Here is a 21251-nt window from a genome sequence, read left to right on the forward strand (position 1 = left end):
TAGTAAATTTGTTTTTCACAGATATATAGGTTAGTAATTCTGAACGTGTTTTATGTGCATTGGAGAACTCAGGAAATAAGTAAATGTATCATAAGAGAAAGGAGATACATTATTTTATGAATGAGCACATCTAACACTCAAATCTTGGTTTCTAAACACGATTCTTCAATCAAAGAAATCTGCTCTCCTTGAATGGCTGATTCAAGGGCTGGATCAGAAAAAGTACAACATGAGCCTGGAGCATTTTATGGTACCAGAAAATAAGAAGTGTTCTAAAAAATGGTGGTGATATGAAGAAAGGACACAGAGCCAACTTGAAGATTGGTCAAATGGCCAAATCTGGACAATTTGAGCAACAAAATAAATATGAGTTGTAATGGATTATAACTCACAGAATAAAACAAATATCCATGAGTCCATACTGATATAAAGAAATAATGGAGTAAGTACATAAGTGGAGGAGAAAGGAAAGCTCTTTCTTACAGAGGAATTTTAACTAACAAATGTAGAAGGAATGATAAAATAGAAAATCACTGTTTGGCAAACATGAGAGTGACAACTGTTTCAACCATGAATCACTGGTGACTGCTAGAGTTGGTGGTACGATAAAAAACTAGTCATTTACATAGTCTTAAAGTATCTCCCCACAAGAAGCTTACTAATTACAAAAAGGAAACTAGCGAGCCAGCCCTGATGGCCTAGTGGTTAAAGTTTGGCACTCTCACTGCTTTGGCAGCCTGGGTTCATTTCCCAGTTGCAGAACCACACCACCCATCTGTCAGTAGCCATGCTGTGGCAGTGGCTTACATGGAAGAACTAGAAGGACTTACAACTAGGATATACAACCATGTACTGGGGCTTTGGGGAGGGAAAAAAAAGAAGAGGAAGATAGGCAACAGATGTTAGCTCAGGGAAAATCTTTCCCTGCAAAAAAATAAAGGAAGCTAGCAACTTAGTGGAGAAACCTGGCAGACCTCAAATGAGTAATCAAAGTTAACGTCTTTAGTAATTAGACTCTTGGAAATCATGTGCTTCCTGATATGACAAACTGAGAATGGCATAGCCTCATTCTACAGCGCTTTTTGTAAAAATGCATAACCTGAATTTAATCATGAGAAAACTCAAATGGAGAGGCATTCTCTAAAATAACTGGTCACTACTCTTCAAAAGTGTCAAGATCAAGTAAGACAAAGGAAAATTGAGGAACTGTCTCAGATTGGAGGAGACTAATAGACATGACAACTAAACATACGTATGATTGCTGCTTGTATCCTGTCCAGAAAAAAGACATTGGTGAGACAACTTATGAAGCGAGAATAACATCTATAGATCAGTTAATAGTATTAGATAGAAGTTAATTTCCTAGTTTTGATAACTTTCAGATGCTAACATTTAGAAGAGGTTATAGGGGAATTCTGTGTACTACATTTTGCAAATTTTTATATGTATGAAATTATTTCAAAATAGAAAGTTAAATTTTATTTTTTTCCTTCTTCTTCTCCCCAAAGCCCCCCAGTACGTAGTTGTATATTCTAGCTGTGAGTGCCTCTGGTTGTGCTATGTGGGACGTGCCTCAGCATGGTTTGATGAGTGGTGCCATGTGCACGCCCAGGATCCAAACCTGCAAAACCCTGGGCCACTGAAGGGGAGCACGCAAACTTAACCACTCGGCCATGGGGCCAGCCCCTAACATATAAATATTAAAATGTCCTATGATATTGAATGGTGATCCTCTTCAATAGTAAATCTCAGTAACAATAACTGTCTTTTGCACCATGAAATGCTTTCAGCTACATCATCTCATTTGATCATTATCCCCATTTTATAATATATTTTAAATGACTTGCCACTGCTAGTGAACATCAGAATTTACTCTCAAATCAAGAGTGTTTTTTTGTTTAATTTCTTAATAAATTTATATTCCCTTCACCCATTTCTTCCACCCCCCACCCCCTGCCTCTGGCTACCATCAATCTATTCTCTGAATCTATGAGCTTGGTTGTTTTGGGTATTTTTTAGATTATACACATAAGAGAGATCATATGACATTTGTCTTTCTTCGTCTGACTTATTTAACTTAGCACGATGACCTCAAGGTCCATCCATGTTGTTGCAAATGGCAAGATTTCATTCTTTTTATGGCTGAATAATATTCCATTGTATATATACCACAATTTCTTTATCCATTCATCCACAGATGGACACTTGGATTGTTTCTACATCTTGGCTATTATAAATAATGCTGCAGTGAACATGAGGGTGCATATATCTTTTCAAGTCAGTGATTTTGCCTTTTTGTTTTGTACCTAGAACCAATGAAATATTTGGCAAATCCGCTGCTTATCTGATTTACATTTCTACAAAAGCTTTATGGGGGTAGGATTAGAAAATAAGTATACAATGGATCGTTCAAGCAGTTTGGGACAGTTAAAGTTCAATATTTAGCGCATGGATTCACCCAAAGGGAACAAACAAAAACCAGGGTCAATGCAGTACATCCTGGAAATGTGTAACTGAAGAAGAAAGAGGGCCAGATAAACACCATGAACACTAAGAAGGAGGAATATGGGAAGAGAAGAGGAAACTCCTATGACAAGCTCCTACAGTCATAAACAGATACAGCACAGACAGAAAGAAAGTAAAGGGGGTCAAAATGGAAGAAAGAGAAAAGGAAGAAAAAAGCGGTTAGAGAAAGGACAGAAGCAAGACACTGAACTTCAAAGAGGAAAGGGTCTACCACTTTGAATTAGAAGGAAGTGAAGGGGCTGTCAATGTGGTCACTAACTCATAGCTGTCACCTGCTCAATACAGTTTCAAAATCATTAGAATTCAGAAGATGAAGCTGCCGAAACTTCTAAGGAAACTTAAGATTCATTTTTCTGAGGTGGCATTACAGACACCCAGAGGCGCTGGAGGCTGGTCATCACATGACAAAGTGCTTGGTCTCCTGGTTAACAAGGTACTCTGGCTAGTGCCTTTCTTGGACCAAGAAGCAAGCGTAGATTCATGGCAGATGTCTAGATGAAAAACACCAGCGCCAAGACCCCAGTAAGTACCCAACCCACTCAGAATCCCTCTTGGGAGCCCTACCCAGCATCACTGCTCTCTTAGGTCTGGTTTCCACACGGCCCTGAGAGTATGAAAAGACCACAGGAGTCCTGGTGATTTCTAGATAACACCTGAGCCGGAATAGAAATGGCGGACTTATTAACAATATAAAAGAGTGAAAAAGTCACAGAACAGTAAGCAGCAATTAATAGCAGAAGAGACTAGTTTCCACTACATATTTTTATAGTCATAATTTCTGAATCTACTACTTAAAGTCAAATACAAAAATTAGCAGAAGTAAGAAGAACAAAACTGTTACATTCTTACGGGCTCACTTTAAATGGAAGAAATGGACCACACTCACCAAGAATGAACTAAAAAATAAATTATAAACTAAAAATAGTCATTAATTATGAAAAAGTTATCAACTTAAAATTAGTCTAAGAAAGCATTATTTTTATGTGATAAATTGCAAGACATTTAGTATCATGCCTGATTTAGTCAAAACGTTGAAGAGACTAAAGCAAGATAATAGGATAATTGATCAACCCAGAATACCAAGTTTTGTACTAACCCTTATAAATACCACTCATAGATGAAAAAAGAGTCAATCGTGCTTGAATATCAGAAGAGTGAGAAACCAAACAAAACCTATTAATAAAAGGCAAAGTGGAGTCTGCAGAAAGCAGCACTTGTTGGACTGAAAATACAAAGATCAAAAAATCTGAGACTCAAAACTATCCTGAATCGTCTCAATGAGGAAAAATTCATTAATAAATTATACAGTAATGAAGGCTTTTATACTATCATGCCACATAAGTTCTGTTTTAGAAAAAAAAAAAAAAACAGAAAAAAATTCTCAAATAATGCCACTTACTTACCACAAACAAAAAGTGCCCCACTCCTGGACCTGCAGAGGTAAAGGTCTCATTCTAACAGGAGTTGGGGCTGCCAGGTCAATGACCTTCCAAAAGCTGCCAAACCAACATTCTAGGCTGAATTGTTCACTCCAGTTCTCAACAGTCAAAAATAATGGTGCTTCCCTGCCTCTCATTAAAATCAATTACAGCACCAACTTCGATCTCAGAAAGCAGGCAGGTAGACTGGTTACTTCGTGAACTCATTCTAAGAGAATTCTCTGGAAGCTTAACAATAGAGTAACAGGAAGTTGCAAAGTAAAGAAACTACAAACTCAAGAAAAACCAGCTAATATCTTTGTTTCTAATCAACGCTCAGGTTTAAGATAAAAATTTAACCTGGTCCATTGGAAATAACGTTACCAAAGGCCTTCCCTGCCTGCCCCCAAGTCTGTAAACACAGTCCTAATTATTCTGGTTACAATTTATGGGTCAACATTGGGATCAGGAATCAATCTCGAATCTCTTAAGCAGTCACAGGATCTGTTCCCTGACAACCTTGACAAACAGCAGCACCAGCTGTAACTCAGCATGTCTCAGACTACTAGAAGCATCACCAGCAACTGCAGCGCCTTCCACCTTAACATTACACATGTATTTGTTTATTCTTTCTCTCTTTCTCTTTACACTTCCTCTTCATTCCTGCCCCCTCCAGGCTCACAGTAATATGAGCTTTGCATATCATTTACTCTTTCTAATTATTTTAGCATTTCACATTAATACAGCTCGTAAATGATATCATACATTAATTGCTTGGCATTTCCACAAAATAGTTCAATATAATTTAATTTTACTTAACAGGTCTTTCTAAGACATTAAGAAAATCTTTATTACATCAAACAAACAGAAAACAGCAGTAAAAAAAATATGTCACTATTATTACTGCTATGCATTTGGTCAGTGCTATTTGCTAAACAAATAAGAACCAAGCTTCACAAGCCACTAGAGTCCTATTCTTGCTTGAAAACAAATTTATTAGAAGCAGAGCCCCAGATGTGACACCACTGATCCCCTTGCAAACATCTAAAGGGAGTTTAAGCATTTAGTGTTCTCTCTTGAGATACAGGAGTAACTCCATTTTTTGCGATAGCATCCTACACTTTTCAGAACTGCCTGCAAAGGTAGATGGAGCACGCTCTGGCATCCCATAGCTCAGCGGCACAAAGGTCTCACCTTGCTCTGATGCAGAGTCCGTCTCAACCAGCTGAGCCAAGTGGCGCACACCTGATGCTCTCTTTGCCCTCCCCTGTTTCAGAAAGGAGTCCCTTAGAGCCGTCAAGCCCCAGTGCCAGGCTCATGTCAGGGAAGCTAAGGATACTCCCTGGAATGTTCCACAAATTAAACAGTAGACGATGGGACCGCAAACAGAGAGAGAATAAAAGTGCTGCGCAGAAAGAACTCTCCCTGTTTCTCAGCTTTACACAGCAGCCACCATGAGCGGGAGCCTGGTTCCCCCTCCTCCAATCTCTCACCCACTTTCAATGATTCTCCGACTCGTCAAGGCAGCGCTTAAAGAGATTAACCACTTACATTTGGTTTTTGTCTTTGTTTTCTGCACAAAGTCTCAACTGTTAAATATCATCAGGCTTACTTATTTCTTTGTTTTCCAGGAATATGAACAGCATAAAATAAGAGAACAATGTACAGTTCTAGTGTGGCTTAAAGACCAAATTGAATGAAAATCCACAGTGCATTAAGAACATTCATATTAAAGGGGTTCAACATAATTAATATTATTACGAGGAATTAGCTTAAAAATGTAATCAAAACCAGAAAGGATTACAAATTACACCTTGATTTTAATATGGCATACTTTTCAGCTGCCTTTAGGGTTAATCTAGGCCAGTAAAAATGCCTTTTAAAATGTTAATTACAGATTCACTTGCTCTTTTTTCAGTCATAATTCCTCACCTAAACAATGGAACTCAGAAAATCATGAGCGACTCTTCTCAATTTTGCCAGATGGTACTTAACGAGTACTCTTCCAGTGGCAGAGCAGAGGAGGTAATTCATTATATGCGTTTGCTGCCTTCGGCTAGCATTTGGATTTAATTGTCTCAGGGAACTCGAGGTAAGAAAGGCCTCTGAGGAATAGGGCAGCGGGATAGAAAAACCAGTCACCAAAATCAAGAGCCTGGCCGGCCTCGTCCTGACTGTGTCCTGGCCCAAATCATTTTCCATATTAAAAGACTGAGGTAAGATGGTAATAGCTATGTTCTAAGTGAGCTTTTTGTTCTGATGTTGGATAAATCCATTCTGAGGGGAATGTAGCACGTAACTTTTAATTTGTCAATTGTGGAGGCCCAGCATAGATAATGAATGTGAAAGATTACCCAAGCGATTTTTTTTTTAATTCTGTAATTTCAACCTTCTCCTAAAATCTAATTTTTACCAAGTTTATAGGAAAACAAGGTTACACATCTCAATTACACCTCCCTTCCCCATCTCCTACAGAGGCATTAGGGCCCAGATTCGCCAGAGAAAGGAGAAAAGGGTGTTTGTTCCCTTTCATTCCTGGAAAATATAAAGTTGGCTTTCGTTTGCTAGACAACAAATTTATCCATACAACATCTTTCATACCCTCAGTACCGGAGAGCTGAATATAAGCAGTAGTTTAAAAATGTACACGTTGACCAACCAAGGACCTGAGAAATGCAAGAAGAAAGATGGAACAGGGAAAAGAATTGTAAGAAAATGACCCTGTGTAAGTGATTACAAAGCAAAGTTCACCTCAAATTTGAAAACGTTATCAAGGTGCTTGAGACAGGCCTGGGTTGAGTCCCTGGGGCTGAATGGGCTCCATCCTTCGGAATACACTAGGCCAACCCAAGAGGAGAAGCGGCCCAGAGGAGGAACAGGAAGTGATCATGTCACTGAGCGTCATGTACAGAGCTGTTACGCAAGTGGTATTTCTTATCACAGAGAATCAAATCTAGGCATTTAACACCTTAATCATGGCATTTATTTGAACACAAGAAAGTCTAGTTACATTGAACGGAAACTTCCGTAAGCCACTTCATTAAAAATACAGCTGTCATCAGGAAACTAGAAACTTCATACACAAAGAACTACTCCTAGTAAGTCTTAAAGTTCTATTTGCATACTGAGATTTGCGTACAAACAGAGCTGAGATTTTCCCTGCTTTTTGTACTGCATAGTCCATATATAGTGCAGGGGGCTGGAGGCTGTTCATGCTCATGCATCATGAGCACCAGTTGTCATCTAAGAACAGATATTGTTTACGACTTCATTTCCAATTTCCCAGATGACTTTATAAAATATGGAGTTAAAATTCAGTCTTGTAACTTTCTTAGCCAGTTTCTCAACGGGGAGATTCTTGGTCTTTTGGGAGGGAAATTCTTTGTAGTGAAGGACTGTCCCACACATGGCATGAAGTATGGCATTCTTGACTCCTGGGCGCTGAATGCCAGTAGCTTCACCTAATCATTGTGTTGACAGTAAACACCCCTGCATTTCCAGATGCCTCCTAGTGAGTGGTATCACCCAAGCCCCCAAACCCAGCTGAAGAACACCAGTCTATTCGCACATGAAATTTGTCAAGGAAAGGTCAAACAAAACTTTATCATGTAATCTATATGGCTTCCAGATCCTCACTCTTCTATAAAGCCAAAATTCCATTTTTCAGAGCTCTGCTAATGCATACACATGGACACATTCTTATCAAAATTGCTCAAGAAAAAAAAATCACTAGCATTTAGAGACTTTCTCAAGGCTAGTGCAATCTAAGAAAGTATTTTCTCCAACCCCTTATTTTTTAGATAAGGAGACTAAAGTCCAGAAAACTAAGGGATTTGCCCGAATTCACAGGTGCTAGTGAATACCAGAAGTAGGGTCAGAGCCCACATCCTCCTAGCTCGCTTCCCTTTCACTCTTCTCTAACCACAGATTGCAAAGTAACAAGGATCTTTCAAAACCTCTCTTAAGCTACTGTATAAATATGAAATTTTACCTGTGGCGAGCCAGAAGGTAGATTTTCTTACCCCTGAAACTCGTTTTTCCTTACACCTTTGTCCTGAAAAATATTTTCGCACACCCTCTAAGAAGTTACTCTTAGAAAAGGTGATATATATCTATTGAAAAGCTGCTTCTTAAAAATCCAAGGTGATGTTCTTTCTTGAAAAAGGGAAAATAAAGTCCTCAAATCTTTTCTAGCGAATCTGGATGCTGTGTTTTCAAATAGGATACTTTTAAATCTTAAAGTAAATACACCCTCCAACCAAAAACCAAATACAACAGTAAAACACAGTAATGAACAAAGGCTGGTCAATGCAACACCATCTGCTCTCTCTTTAAAATAATGGCGCACAATCAATAAATATCTTAAACACATTCATTGTTTTCTTTAAGGGCAAAATAATACCCCACTCTAAAAATTAAATCACTCCCACTTTTACCAAAAATATTTTTTTCTGTTTATCATCGGTATTAGTATTGCATTCACTGGATTTCCAATGTCTTCTTGTCTGCGTGTGCTTTTCAAAATAAATGTTTCAATTAGTAAAATATTGAATGCAGTTTTTTATGAGTTCTTAATTTAATTCCCAATTTTACAGCTGTTCAGGCATCTGGACAACTATCATTAAAATGTTTCAAGTTGAATACAACTTAGATATTCAGGGCTCAGAGCTACTACAAAGAACGTTAAGTTTTTATCTTGTAGTTCTAGAAGAAAGCACAGGATGCAATTACTCAATGTCCTTCTACATATAAACTAATTGACTCCTGTGGGACTTACCCACCTACACTGTAAACAGGTGCCATAGAAAAAATAGAAGAAATAACTACACAAAACCAAAGTCAGACAACAAAAGGACAGCATTCTGCGGAGAATTTACATCTGTAGTCAATACAATGCAACATATACTTTTAACAACCCTTAAGTAATTGAGATGTACCCTTATCTAATTTTTTCATCACTTGCAAATGCCACTTTTGAATACTCCGTGGTCCTTTATCACCTTGAGGCCTTCTCAAATGCAACTGGCTGAGTCCAAGTGGGGCTCAGTAATTTGCGTTTCTCACAAATTCCCTGGTGAAACTGATGCTGCTGGTCCTGGGCCCGCACTTTGAGAACTGCTACTTTAAAGGATATTTTTAAATACTTTTTTGTCAGTTATCAATAATCAGAAATACATTTTTCATTTCTACCCAGCATGCAAGATACGTGCACACACACACACAAATGCAAGTTAAAACATGAAACTATTTTTACTTTTACTATATATAAGAAATACCGATTTTTTCTATTCCATTCCATCTTATTCTATTCTTTTTAATTTTAAAAGAAACATTGGTCATGAACCACTAATTTCATTTTATGACCAAAGATGGATCAAGACCTACATTTTGAAAAACACTGCTGAGGACTCCCATGTTCATCATGTAATTTAATGATAATAACCGTTGACATGTATGGATACTTACCAGGAACCAGATACCCTTCCAGTCCCTTTAAATGCATTGCTCACATCATAAATTAAAAACCCATAACAACTCTATGAAGTAAGTATCATTAAATGCCATAATTCACAGAGAGGAAATCTGTGGTTCAATGAGGTTAATGCAACTTGCTGAAGGTCACAAGGTTTGTGCATATCAGAGCCAGGTTGGAACATAGGTCTAACTCCAGAGCATAACAGTAAAAGTTGTTCCCTTGGGGTGAGATATTTTTAGTTTTGAATCCCAGATCTACCACTCAGTGGCTGTGTGATTTTGGTAAGTTACTAAGCCTGTCCAAGTTTCAGTTTTCCCATCTATAAAAAAAAGATAATAACAGGGCCTACTCATGTGGGAGCTGTGAGGATTAAAGGAGATAACCCACGACAAGTGCTTGGCATAACTAGCACATAGTAAGCCTTCAATAATTGTTATCTATTATTAAACAGAGACTGAATTCTTAATTGACACATCATACCCTGCCTCCTTTCCCGTTGCTTTTAGTTCCTCCTGCTATCTATGAATGTGTCTTTTCCCCCAATTCCCTGGCTTCCGACACTTGTTATCCTGTGACCTTCTTCTCCCCTTCTCCCACCCTTCCCCCTCCAGCAGCTCCACCTACTGTGCAGGAGTTCTCAGAGCTCCTCACTCAGAATTCCTTGTGACCTCTACCTGTCTCTAGGCACCAAAGACCAAGCCTCCCCCATAGAACCTGACAACTTGAACCTAACCCCATAGATACAGAAAAGTTATTCTGTGATGAAAGTGTGAGTTGTTACCAAAATATGAAGTCTCTAATCAGCAAATCACAAATGTGAGAGGGCTGAGGCCTCCTGTATATACCACAGATGCCTTTATGGAAAATCGTCAACATTGCACTTGACCATTTCAGAACAATTAAACCATAATGGAATACAAAAACCAAAATGGATCTCTGAAGGTGGTACTCGTGTGGGTAAATGCTAGGTTTATGCAATTAGGCGCAACAAGATAATATCAGGCTCCTTTGACTCCCCGGGTCATCTTTTCTTGCTGCAAGCTCCTTCATATAAGAAATTCTAAAACCAGATATTCCCAAACACTGAAACAATCAAAGACAGCGCCTCAAGGAGGCTGGAGAATTCTCTTCTCTAGGTATCTTTACAAACAGGAGTAAGATGCACTCCAACAATTCCTGTGATACATGCTCCTTCCTTGAGAAAGTCTGGCTTGGAAATCACTCTCCCTAATGCTCATTTCATTTCTATGTGCCCAGTGAGTACTGCACTGCCACAGCTAACTCAACATTTCTCCCCTTCTCAGTTCCTGCTCCTAATGAAATCATCCTTCCCTGTTATATTTCAGCTTCCCCAAGTTGGGTCTCTAGTCCTCAGACCCCTACCCTGTACTCCCTTCTCCTCCACCTCCACCTATCAGTTACAGTGTTCCTGGGGCATACGTCCCATGTCTAGGAATTAAGTAATGGGGATAGATCACTAAAGCTCCACGTACTATACCTCTTCTGTTCCCCTCACACCAGAAAATAAAGTCTAGCCAGGCTGATTCAGTTACCAGCCTGTGATAGATGGAACCTCTTTTCTCACAAGAGAACCTAGACAGTGGCACCTATCCCAGGGACTCCAATTTACCAGCGCAAGAATGCCGTCATCTGAAAGAACAAAAAGAGAGCTCCAAGGCCAGTTTGTGGAGAGCTTGCTGAGACCAGGGTCTGCACTGTATGTCAAACCCAAGGAACACACAGATTATGATTCTAAAATTACTAACTGAAGAGAAAAGCAGTGAGAGGAGGGTGACATAGTCAAAAGAGCAGGGGATTTGCATTCAGACAGATCTGGTTTGGATTCTAAACATCCTCACACAATGGGAATAATAAAATCTGAATTAGATATAATATAGTTTATTTCTAGAATTACTAATTACTTCTAACTACTTCTAGAAGTAGTAATATAGGGGCTGGCCTCATGGCATACTGGTTAAGTTCATGCATTCTGCTTTTGCAGCCTGGGGTTCATGTATTTGGATCCCAGGTGCAGACCTACATATCACTCATCATACCACTACATACCATACATCATCACGCTGTGGCGGCATCCCACATATAAAATAGAGAAAGACTGGCACAGAGGTTAGCTCAGGGACAATTTTCCTTAAGCAAAAAGAGGAAGAACTGGCCATAGATGTTAGCTCAGGGCCAATCTTCCTCACCAAAAAAACAGAAGTCGTTTTTTATATATACATATATTCTAGTAGAAGTAATCTCATGGAGTGCTTGGTTACTTAGTAGGTGCTTAATTCATTAGAGTGATTATCATCATGAGAGTCTGTGAGACTCAAAGAGAGAGAAAAATTTCAGGACAAAATGAGAATTATTTTCTCCTCTTGCAGAATTTGAAAAATTACTTTATTTTGTGGAGACTCAATTTAATGGTCAGAAAACAGCCCTAATTACAGCTCAATAAGCTTCAATTTATCCATAGATCTCCTTTGTAACAAAAAGAAGGTTTTCTCTTCTGTTTCTCAGTGCTATCCCTGAGGGCTCTCTTCCGCACATTTGTGATACACATATTGAAAAGAACGCACATGTTTGGCCTTAAATATCTGCTTTCAAAATCACTCAGCCATGATTTTCCTTCTAAGGTTTTCAAGAAATGTAATATTTGGGGCAAAGCCATTTTATCCATCAGGGAGTATAAAAACAGTACCTCAAATGTTTCAAGGAACCACAAAAAAATGATCTGGAAAAAATATTGGCTCTAAAATACAAACTGAAGCTACAAAATAGAAATTTATAAATACTTAACTACAAGTCTAGAAAGAGTAAAAAAATACAAAATAAAGGCAATTTAACCTATTTCCATAATGGATTTGAGTTAACTAGTTAAAAGGTATGGGTATGATCGGTGCATTAATGAAAGGCTCAACAGACACAAACCAGCCGTCAGAAAACCTGGACTAGGGTACAGTTGGTCAACTCATTTAGCTCTGAGCTTCTCAGGTGACAAGACAAAACGGGAAACACAGTGATTTCTTACCCTTTGTTCTTCTAACAAAAGAAACAACACTAATCAGAAGAGACACGCATTTTAAAGCAATAAAATCAAAGATGAATTTATGGAGATCCTTGTATAAGTAATATTGAAATACACAACAAAAAGTGCTTAGATATTTTCCATGCAGCCCATCTCTTTTATATTGACTCTCAGCAAAACATGAAGAGTATTATTTAAAACATAGTGGAATGAAGACAAGGTAACAAAAAAGCATTGTAATGTGATAAGGATAGGTAAATTTCTGGTCATATAATTTGATAAAAATAGACAGCATGGAAGGTTTAGAAAACTAAGTAGACTACCATTTTTAAATATCAATGCTTGCTTTTCCAATCTTCTTAGAGATACTATACAAGAAGCAACCTGAACTTAGGGTCCCTGGCTAGTGCCTAAAACACAAGTATTATGCACTCTTAATTGAAAAATTATCCAAGTGCTAAATGGCAAGTTTGCAAGTGACAAGGTATCACTGTTCTGAAAATGACAGGAGCCCATTTGTATTTTGGTTCAAATGGAGCGTAAGCCCCCTTCTGCTACGTGTTAGGCAGCAGAAACAACTGTAGACAAAGACAAATTTTTTTCAGGAAGAAACTTTGGATTTGCTTAAGTGCTCAAATGAGATGAAAAGAAAATCAATACAATAGAGAATCAGCAACACGGAAGAAGGTGCCCCTCTGAGTTTCCTCCTCTCCATCCACCTCCACATTCTCCTTTAATTAAATCCAGTTTCCTTCAAGCACTAGTACTCAAGATAATTATTAAATAGCCAAAATTAGTATTTCTATTTTGTTGACCATTATCGCCCATTCCACAGGCAACAGAATCTCCAAATTTACCTTTTCTTAGTCCTTACAGCCAAATCTAGGACATCCCACTGGGATTGGACAGATTACAGATTTTATAGTATAATATAGAAAACAATTGTGGAAAATGTGTATCTATTCTAACTGTTTCTACTATCTTTAAAATCAAGTGTATTTTGTGATTTCCCAAAAAAAGAGATAATTCCACAGTAGTTTTTATACTTTTGCTTTAGAATTGCAAAGCACAATATTTCATGTATTGTAGCAATTAAAGAGGCTTGCGTCGGCTGGTCTGGAAAGCAAATTATGTTTTGTAGCATTGTTACTTTTGGAAAATGAGCTCTCAGTCCAAATAGACATTTTTCAAATGGACTTTTGGGGTATAACTATCTGCACAAATTGGAGTCTACTAGTACTTTATTCATTGATGACTTTGCTTGCTCATTTACTGAAGAAACATTAACAGATGTCTACTCTGTTTCGGACACCGTGCTGGGCACTAGGATACAGGTGGTTCTCCCACCACCAGTACACCCATTAAGGAACTCACTGTAGTTGGTTGGGTTTGGGGGCGGGGCATGTAAAAATTACTAAAATAATTATTCAAAGGATGCTCAAAACACCATGGATGCAAACAAGATGAAATGATTAATTCTTCTTCGTGGAATTGGGTAAATTCTCCCAAAGGAAGTTCCACTTGAAATGGATCACCAAGAATCAAGTGGGACTTTCCAGGCAGAGGGAATTCCAGGAGAATGAAAATTCAAGAGCAAGAAATTGGAAGTATGAACAGCAAGGGGAGAGAAAGCTAAAAAGGAAGGCCTTTGAAGAGCTTTTAGTCACTATACTAAAGAGTTTAGAGTTAATGTTGTAGGTCATTGGGATCCATCAAAGATTTTAGAGCAAGGCACTTACACAATTAGATCTGCACTTTATAAAGACTAATTGTAGGACTGCCGCAGCAGAGTGTAGACACTGCTGAAAAGCACACATGTACACAATAACCTCGAAAACTGAACATTCTTTCTTTGACTCTTCATCACAATAATCCCTCCACTTCCAAATATGCTTTTACTTAGCTGCTGAAACCATCATAATTTTGCAAAGTTTGAGTTCATGTAGCAAAGACAGATGGGTTACCATTGCGCCTCCAAGTCTTCACGTGAAGAGCATTAACTTCATGCTAAGTTGCCTATTAACAATTTTATTTCTAAATACCTTTCTCCATCTGGGAGAAATCTTAAGCCTTTAGCCATGGATTTAAAAGCAAACAGGCATCTTTTGAATTTAAATCTCTTCTGCTTTTTTTCCTCAGTAAAATGTGATCAGCGTAGAATGGATGCCTTAGGTTCTTGCTATCATCAACCTACACATCCATGTGTGACCGGGTGGGTGGCTGTCCCTTCTTTCTACGTTCCAAGCTAAGGCTCTATCCATCTCCCCCATATTGTTTTTCCAAAGTACTCACCTTTACCAAAAATCAAAAAATCAGAAAGAAGGAATCATCATTACATAAGCTCAACTCATATGAAAAGAACCCTTAAGCACTGGCTGGAAAATACCTCAGGAAAATAACCACAGGTAACTAAAAGGGTCCACAGCACTGCAAACACTAAGAACAGGAACCAAATGCATGGTCTGGACTTTGCAGCAGCACCTGCCTGATTTCTACCCCAAGAAACCAACCTGGACACTTATAGAACCGGAAAGAAAACAGGTGTCAATGGGCCAGTAGGTGACAGCAAAACTACTAAGAGCACTGATGGTAAACACTAACTAGGTTTGGCCAAGACAGCAAAGTAATCAGACTCAAACCCCTCATTACCACCTGTGGCACATCCCCCTTCCTCCCTGCCCCCTCCCATTTTTCCTAACGCTGACCCTCCACCATGGAGAGTCCAAGATCACGCAGTAAATACAACCATGACCAGTGAAAACTCTCAGAGCTTTGGCCATTACCATACCGAGCAAAACCTAAAAGGATTTCACTGGGGATTTCAGCCCAGAACACTTCCCACTTTTACGCTTAAATCTGCGCTCTTATGTGGAAAGCTACATTACTATTAGTTCAGCCGTGATTTTTTTTTCCTTGAAAACATAATTCTTCCTGACTTTCTACTGGGTTGTATTTTCAAAATGGTTCAAATTCACAGTTTACACAGCCCAAAAGAACATTACTGAGAAACTATCCCCCTCTCAAACCCAAACCCCTGAGATTAAGTAATAAAACTAAATAATACAGTTGAAAGCCAAGGACAGACTGAGTTTCAACAGCCTTTCCCATGTAGAAAGAATTACAGATTCGCCTTCCTTTTACCACACTAGTTGTATATTCCTTACCCATAGCTCAAACTAAATTCCAGATCTGAAAAACTCAGTGTATCCCTTATTCCCACTTACAGGTCTTCCACCAAGAACATACCTTCTGAGTGGTAGGAAGATGTTATTTACTTTAAAGTTTTGTCATTATCTCAGTCCTCCAAGATGTCTAAGGTCAATTCTCTGACAATTCAGTAATGGCTCTAAAGAGAAGAGGTTTCTCCACTTGCTACCTGAAGGTCAGACACTCAGGTAAGACAAAAACGAGAATTGTATTACTGGGCTCTCTTAGAAGCTGAAATATTCCCAGGGAAGAGGAAGTATTAAGAAACTTAAAAGGGAGAGAGAGATCTTAACAAGTCTGATGTGGCTTTATGCTTGTTTTCTGGCTTTTTCTAACGTATTATTTCTGTGTGTTTTATGTTTTATGATGCCCAGTTTAATACCAACATTCATTCTTGCCCTTAGGGGTTAGTTATGAGTTCTAATTAGAATCAAGGAGCAGATTGTTTGTATTTAATCTGTCTGTCCATCTTCTCAGTAATTGAGTAAAGCTCTTAATTCTACTGTAAATATCCCTGGATTTCAATTAATTTGTCTTACTCAGACACAGCAACACAGATTGTTTTACTTATGGATAAACAAACCCGTCACAACTTTTGTATTTCAAATACCCAGCATGATTTAGTTATTTCATCTTTTTAGAAAGAGATGAAAGGATGATGTCTTGCTGGGTTACAAAAAAAAGTAACATAAAATAAACTAGGATGGAAACAGAAATATCTTGGAGATGATTTTTTAACTCAAATGAATTAAAATAGACATAGACTACAAGGGAGTCTGGGCTCCCTATTACTGGTTGGTATTGAAAACCTAACATCTCTAAGGAACCCAGAGTAACATTATCTCCCTTTCTACTGCAACACTTAGAAAAGAAATGCAGTCTCAAGTATTCTTTTTTAAATGAGAACATATTACATATTTATTCTCAAGAGAGGATGGATACTTCCTCAAAAAGTTGCTTTAAAAAAAAACCTAAACAAAGTCTTTTGGGTAGCTAAGAATGCACCAAAGATTCCCTAACGCTTTATGTTTGCAATCAAGTGCTCATTATTAAAACCAACCTCCGTATGCCTGTTATCTAGGAAACTCTCCTAAGACGTTAGCGGAAACAAGCCATGGGGAACGGGAGGATGGATAGTAAGGAAATTGCAGCGCACAAAGAGTTTTTATTAATTCCATCTATTTTTAAGCCCAGGAACACATACTATCACAGACACGGCTTGCGCCCTTTTCATCCTTTTAAAAATAAAAAAGGAGCATTGTTTCCCATCATACACACACGCGCGCGCGCAGGCACACAGCGCCAGCACCGGATTCCTGCGAGCCCTCCTCGCCCCCAGCCGCCCCCTCCCGTGTCGCACGCAGCTGTGCCCGCAGCCCCCGCGCGCCCCGGCGCACCCCCGCGGCGGCGTCACCTACCCTGCCCGGAGCGCGCGACAGATGCGGGACGGCGGCTGCCCTGAAGGAAAAGGCTCCCAGGACCAGCGGAAAGAAAAGGACAAGAAGAAGGTGGGGAGAGGAGGCTCCTTTACTTCCCACAACAAGGGGAAGTGTTGCGCCCCATGCACTTGGTCTCTCTGCAGCTGCGGTTTCGGAGGAAATGCGCGGCGGCTGAGCTGCGGTGGAAAGTTGGGGGTGTTTCCTCCCCCGCCGCCCGCGCCTCGGTCCTCTCCGGCCCCCGCCGCAGCCTTGACCGCTCCTGGGCCTTCGAGACCCTGCCGAGCCCCGCCGGTTTCCTCCCGGAGCTGGGCTGGGTTGCCACATGCACTTGAGAAATCCTAGCAGTTGCGCAAAGAAGAGTCCCAGAAGTTAGAGTGATTGTGTGTGAATGTGTAAATATACAGTGCAAGAGGCTGGAACAACTGAGCGGGGCCAACCCTCAGACGCAGCCCGGGGTTTCAGATTTCATTTGGCAACTGGCAGCTTCAGAAGATTCGAGCCGCACGACTGGGGAGGCCGGCAGGAGCCCTGCCCTCGCCCACCGCCTCTCTGCTCGGTTATCTTGGAGCCTGAGTGACACTGCCGGGCTTCCGGCCTCCCGAAGGCCAGACAGAGCCGGCCCTGCCTCCATCCCTCCGCAGCTGGCATCACTCATTTCATTTCTAGTGTATCATAGATACGTATCCGTCCAGATCTGGGGCTGTGGGTGCGGAGAAGGATGGAGAATAAGTGTCTCCTGCCCTCTAGGAGCTCTGCATTTCTTTGGCCAAACCCCACACATCGGTTTTACTTGCTTCCCTCAGCTCTCTGTGTAAAATCTTATTTCTCCAATCAGAGTTACTTGGGTCATTAAACCTGTATTCTTAGAAATGCTTATTTAGATGAATGTCCTCTAGTTAGATCCTTAGAGAAATTCAAAGCGTAATTACTTCCTTATCATGGTTTAAGAGCTCTCAGAATCACACAGAATGAAAAGAAAGAGGACAGAGTGGTAAACATTTTGCTAATGCAGCCGCCTTTCTTCCTGCTACCGCCACAGAAGGTCTATTTCGAGTCTAGATTTTGCAGTATTGGTTACCTGGAATGCCAACTCAAATTATTTCACAAAGCTTTATAAAGCTTTAGATTATTTGGAAATCCTCACCAAATTTCTCTAAGACACAAAATAGAGTGTCCTCATTAGGGATCTCCACTGATGTGGAAGAAAGAGCTCACCTTCACATTTAGAAACACCAAAAGTAAAAGTCTGTGCGGACGCTGATATGTTTTTTCTCTTTTATCCTCTTTCTGTGGTTTCTTGGAGTCTTCCTTCCTAGTGAGCTGCCCCATCCCAGCCTGAGGTCCCACTAGAAAATTGATTTTCTGGCTGGAGAATTCTCAGCCCATTAATGGATCAAATTAAGTTCTTCGAGGAAAAAAAAAATCTCTTTTGGCATTTCCTTTTTAAAAATGTGCATGGATTTCCTAGCCAGAAGCAATGTAGCTCATTTTCTAATTGGTAGGAATAAATGACCTTCGTCAACTCATATGGCTTTACCGTTCTACCCGCACCTTGGCAGGTAAATGCCAATGGGCAGTTTTAGATGAAAGCTGGAAAACAGTGAAATTAACCAAAATGAAATCTGCATGCATTTGATGGATTCAAAAGACTCAGGAAGATGAGTGTCAATAGGCATGATTCAAGATCCTGACATTTAAAAAAGACAAGGAACCTATCATGTCAGTAACCTATTTCAGGATCTAACAATTATTACTACAAGCCACTTAGACTCAAGACAATATAAAATTGAACTCAAGGTGGTTACTAGGTAGTCCCTAATCTGAAAGTTAAGACACGCCTCTGGGATACTCCCTTGCATCCAAAGCCTTTCCCTTTGCATCTCTTGACTCCTGTCTCCACCCCTTCCACTTGCCATCACTTCATTGACGGGTGTGATGTGTGTGATTATCTTAAGCTAGACAGAACAACTGAAGGATAGAAAGATCGTCACTTCGGTATCAAGCAGGGAAGAGGTGTACCTATCAAAGGTCCCTCTTCCCATCCCACTTCTCTGCACAAACAGAAGCGTCACTGTATTCCTTTCCTAGAAGCCCCTTAGGGATTTAGCAAAGATCCTTGTTACAAGAGGGTATAACCTGAACTAGAAAATGCTTGATTGTTCACGTGACTGAGACTATGTTATTCCTCCCTTATTTGCGGATTAATTGGGACTGGAGGACATCCCTCATCCTATTGTAGCACCTTTAAAGGAGAAATAAATTCTTAAACAAGAGACCTGAAAGATCCTAACCAGAGGAGGATGCTCATGTGACTGATACAGACTCCGGGGAAGGTAGTGGCTGTCATTCAATTCCCAGAGTTTCTGATGAGAACTTACCCAGGGCATCACTGAAAGCTGAGTTTTACCAGTCAGCTTAATTTTGAGCCCCAGGCATGCTTCGAATTAACTCCACAAAACCCACGTGTGCTTCAAGGGCGAGGGCTAACTTTCCAGGATGTCCAAGTCATAGGCGCTCTCAGAAGGGTCTATGAAAGGCAGGTATAAAAAGCAGGCAGGGTTTGAGGGGCCTCAGGTTTACAAGGGGCATGTGCAATACCTACAGGACCAGAGGATTTCAGGGACCTAGAAATGAAATAGGAGGAGGAGGAGAGAAGGAAAGAAGATAATGGCCTCACTAGCCTTGGACAAATTGTTTAGTATCAGTACTACCAGGGTCAAAGACAGGAAAAGAACCCACAGACAACGGCCCCTGTTGTTGTCAGGCCACTTTGATTGGAATTTAGTTAGAGGAACCTCAGCAAGAGTTTGTACAATCACTTTGTCTAATCCTTCAAATATATGGGTGAAACAGTACTATTAAACAAGAAGAGATTAAAAATGTGTCTTAATGCAATTTACTAATTTAAAAATGACAAAGTTTTCCACCAGATCCCTTGCCAGATTCTTTGAAGACCTTAGCATAGAGTAACATATTGTCATGTTACCCACTTGTCCCTTAAGATCAGATCCTGGGGCTCTTTAATTATGTCTTCTTTTGGGAAAACATAAATTCCTAAGAGGGCAAAAAACACAGTAACAAAACTGAATAGTCAAGAAATGCCAAAATCCTAACATTTCCTTCGGGCTCTCACCAACAATGCAGAATCTGTGTGGGTACTAGAATATGCCGAGAAATGATTTCAGGATTAAGAGAGAAGGCTGTGCTTTAAAGCATGTGTGTTTCAAAATGTCTGTTTGTCTTTCCTCTTTTTATTTCCTGGTGGAAGTTCCTTTTTGAGAAAGTCATTTTGTCTCAGCTAAATGGGGTGGAAAGAGATTGAGGGGGTTTCGTGCCCACTGTCCCCAAAACTTTGGATAACATGATGCAAGGCAAGCAGATGTACTCCTACTGGTAAAATGGTGGAAACAAGCAAATCCACCTAAATTCCTGCGAGAAAGATAATAAAGGAGAGAAAGTGCCAAAGAGAGATAGGCTGCTATGGTGGCGGGTTCCTTCCTGCGTCTATAATTCCATCACAGGCCTGCTGTCAGTCAAGGGCTTTAAAAATGAAGCAAGTTCCATGCTTGTTTAGATCCTGAGTGGGGCATGGTATCAGCCATCACTATAGTCTTATTGAATTGACATATTTTTGGTGGCATCCCATGTTACACTCCATCGCCCCCTAAATCCCCAGATTAGATGGTATAAAGAAAAAATCCGTGATTAAATTTTATTTCCAAAATAGTATTTGTTGTTCTGTCTGATTGCAAAATTAATATATGTTCAAGTCATGAAACTGGGAAACTACAAAGAAGCATAAAAGAAGAGTTTAAAGATTGCCATGATCTCACCATTTAGAGGTAAGTATTGTTAACATTTTGGATATGTCTGTTTCTTCACCTCTGTGTGAACGCCTATCTTATATAATGGTTTGGATCATATTACTACCCAAAGTGAGGTCCTTTTTACCTGAGCCCTGAATTCAAACCTCAGTTTCCAGTTAAAACAGTTTTCTTTGATACTGGTTACATCTGGACTCAGGGCTTTACTGGATCCTGTTAAAGAACTAAACTCTCCCTTCCAAGATATGCAGATTCCTCCCAATCAGTTCCCAGAAACATCTCCTGCTTTATACTTTCAGTGGCCATGTCTAAATCTCTTGCTAGAGTTTC

The 21251-nt window shown here is 39.8% G+C and overlaps 1 protein-coding gene across 5 annotated transcripts in view; it reads right to left on the reverse strand.

Moving 5' to 3' along the window:
* Positions 1–21251, reverse strand: part of ARHGAP24 (Rho GTPase activating protein 24) — a 719869-nt gene that overhangs the window by 447097 nt on the left and 251521 nt on the right. Inside the window, exon 1 of one of the 5 annotated variants that reach the window (XM_070263496.1) lies at positions 17077–17761. The exons of the other annotated variants lie outside the window; for them this stretch is intronic. The gene's annotated coding sequence lies outside the window, so the exon portion shown is untranslated. Of the gene's footprint in view, positions 1–17076; positions 17762–21251 lie in introns of those variants that run through there. 5 annotated transcript variants of the gene reach the window in all.

This window comes from Equus caballus, chromosome 3 (assembly GCF_041296265.1).
Source record: "Equus caballus isolate H_3958 breed thoroughbred chromosome 3, TB-T2T, whole genome shotgun sequence".
NCBI lineage: Eukaryota > Metazoa > Chordata > Mammalia > Perissodactyla > Equidae > Equus > Equus caballus.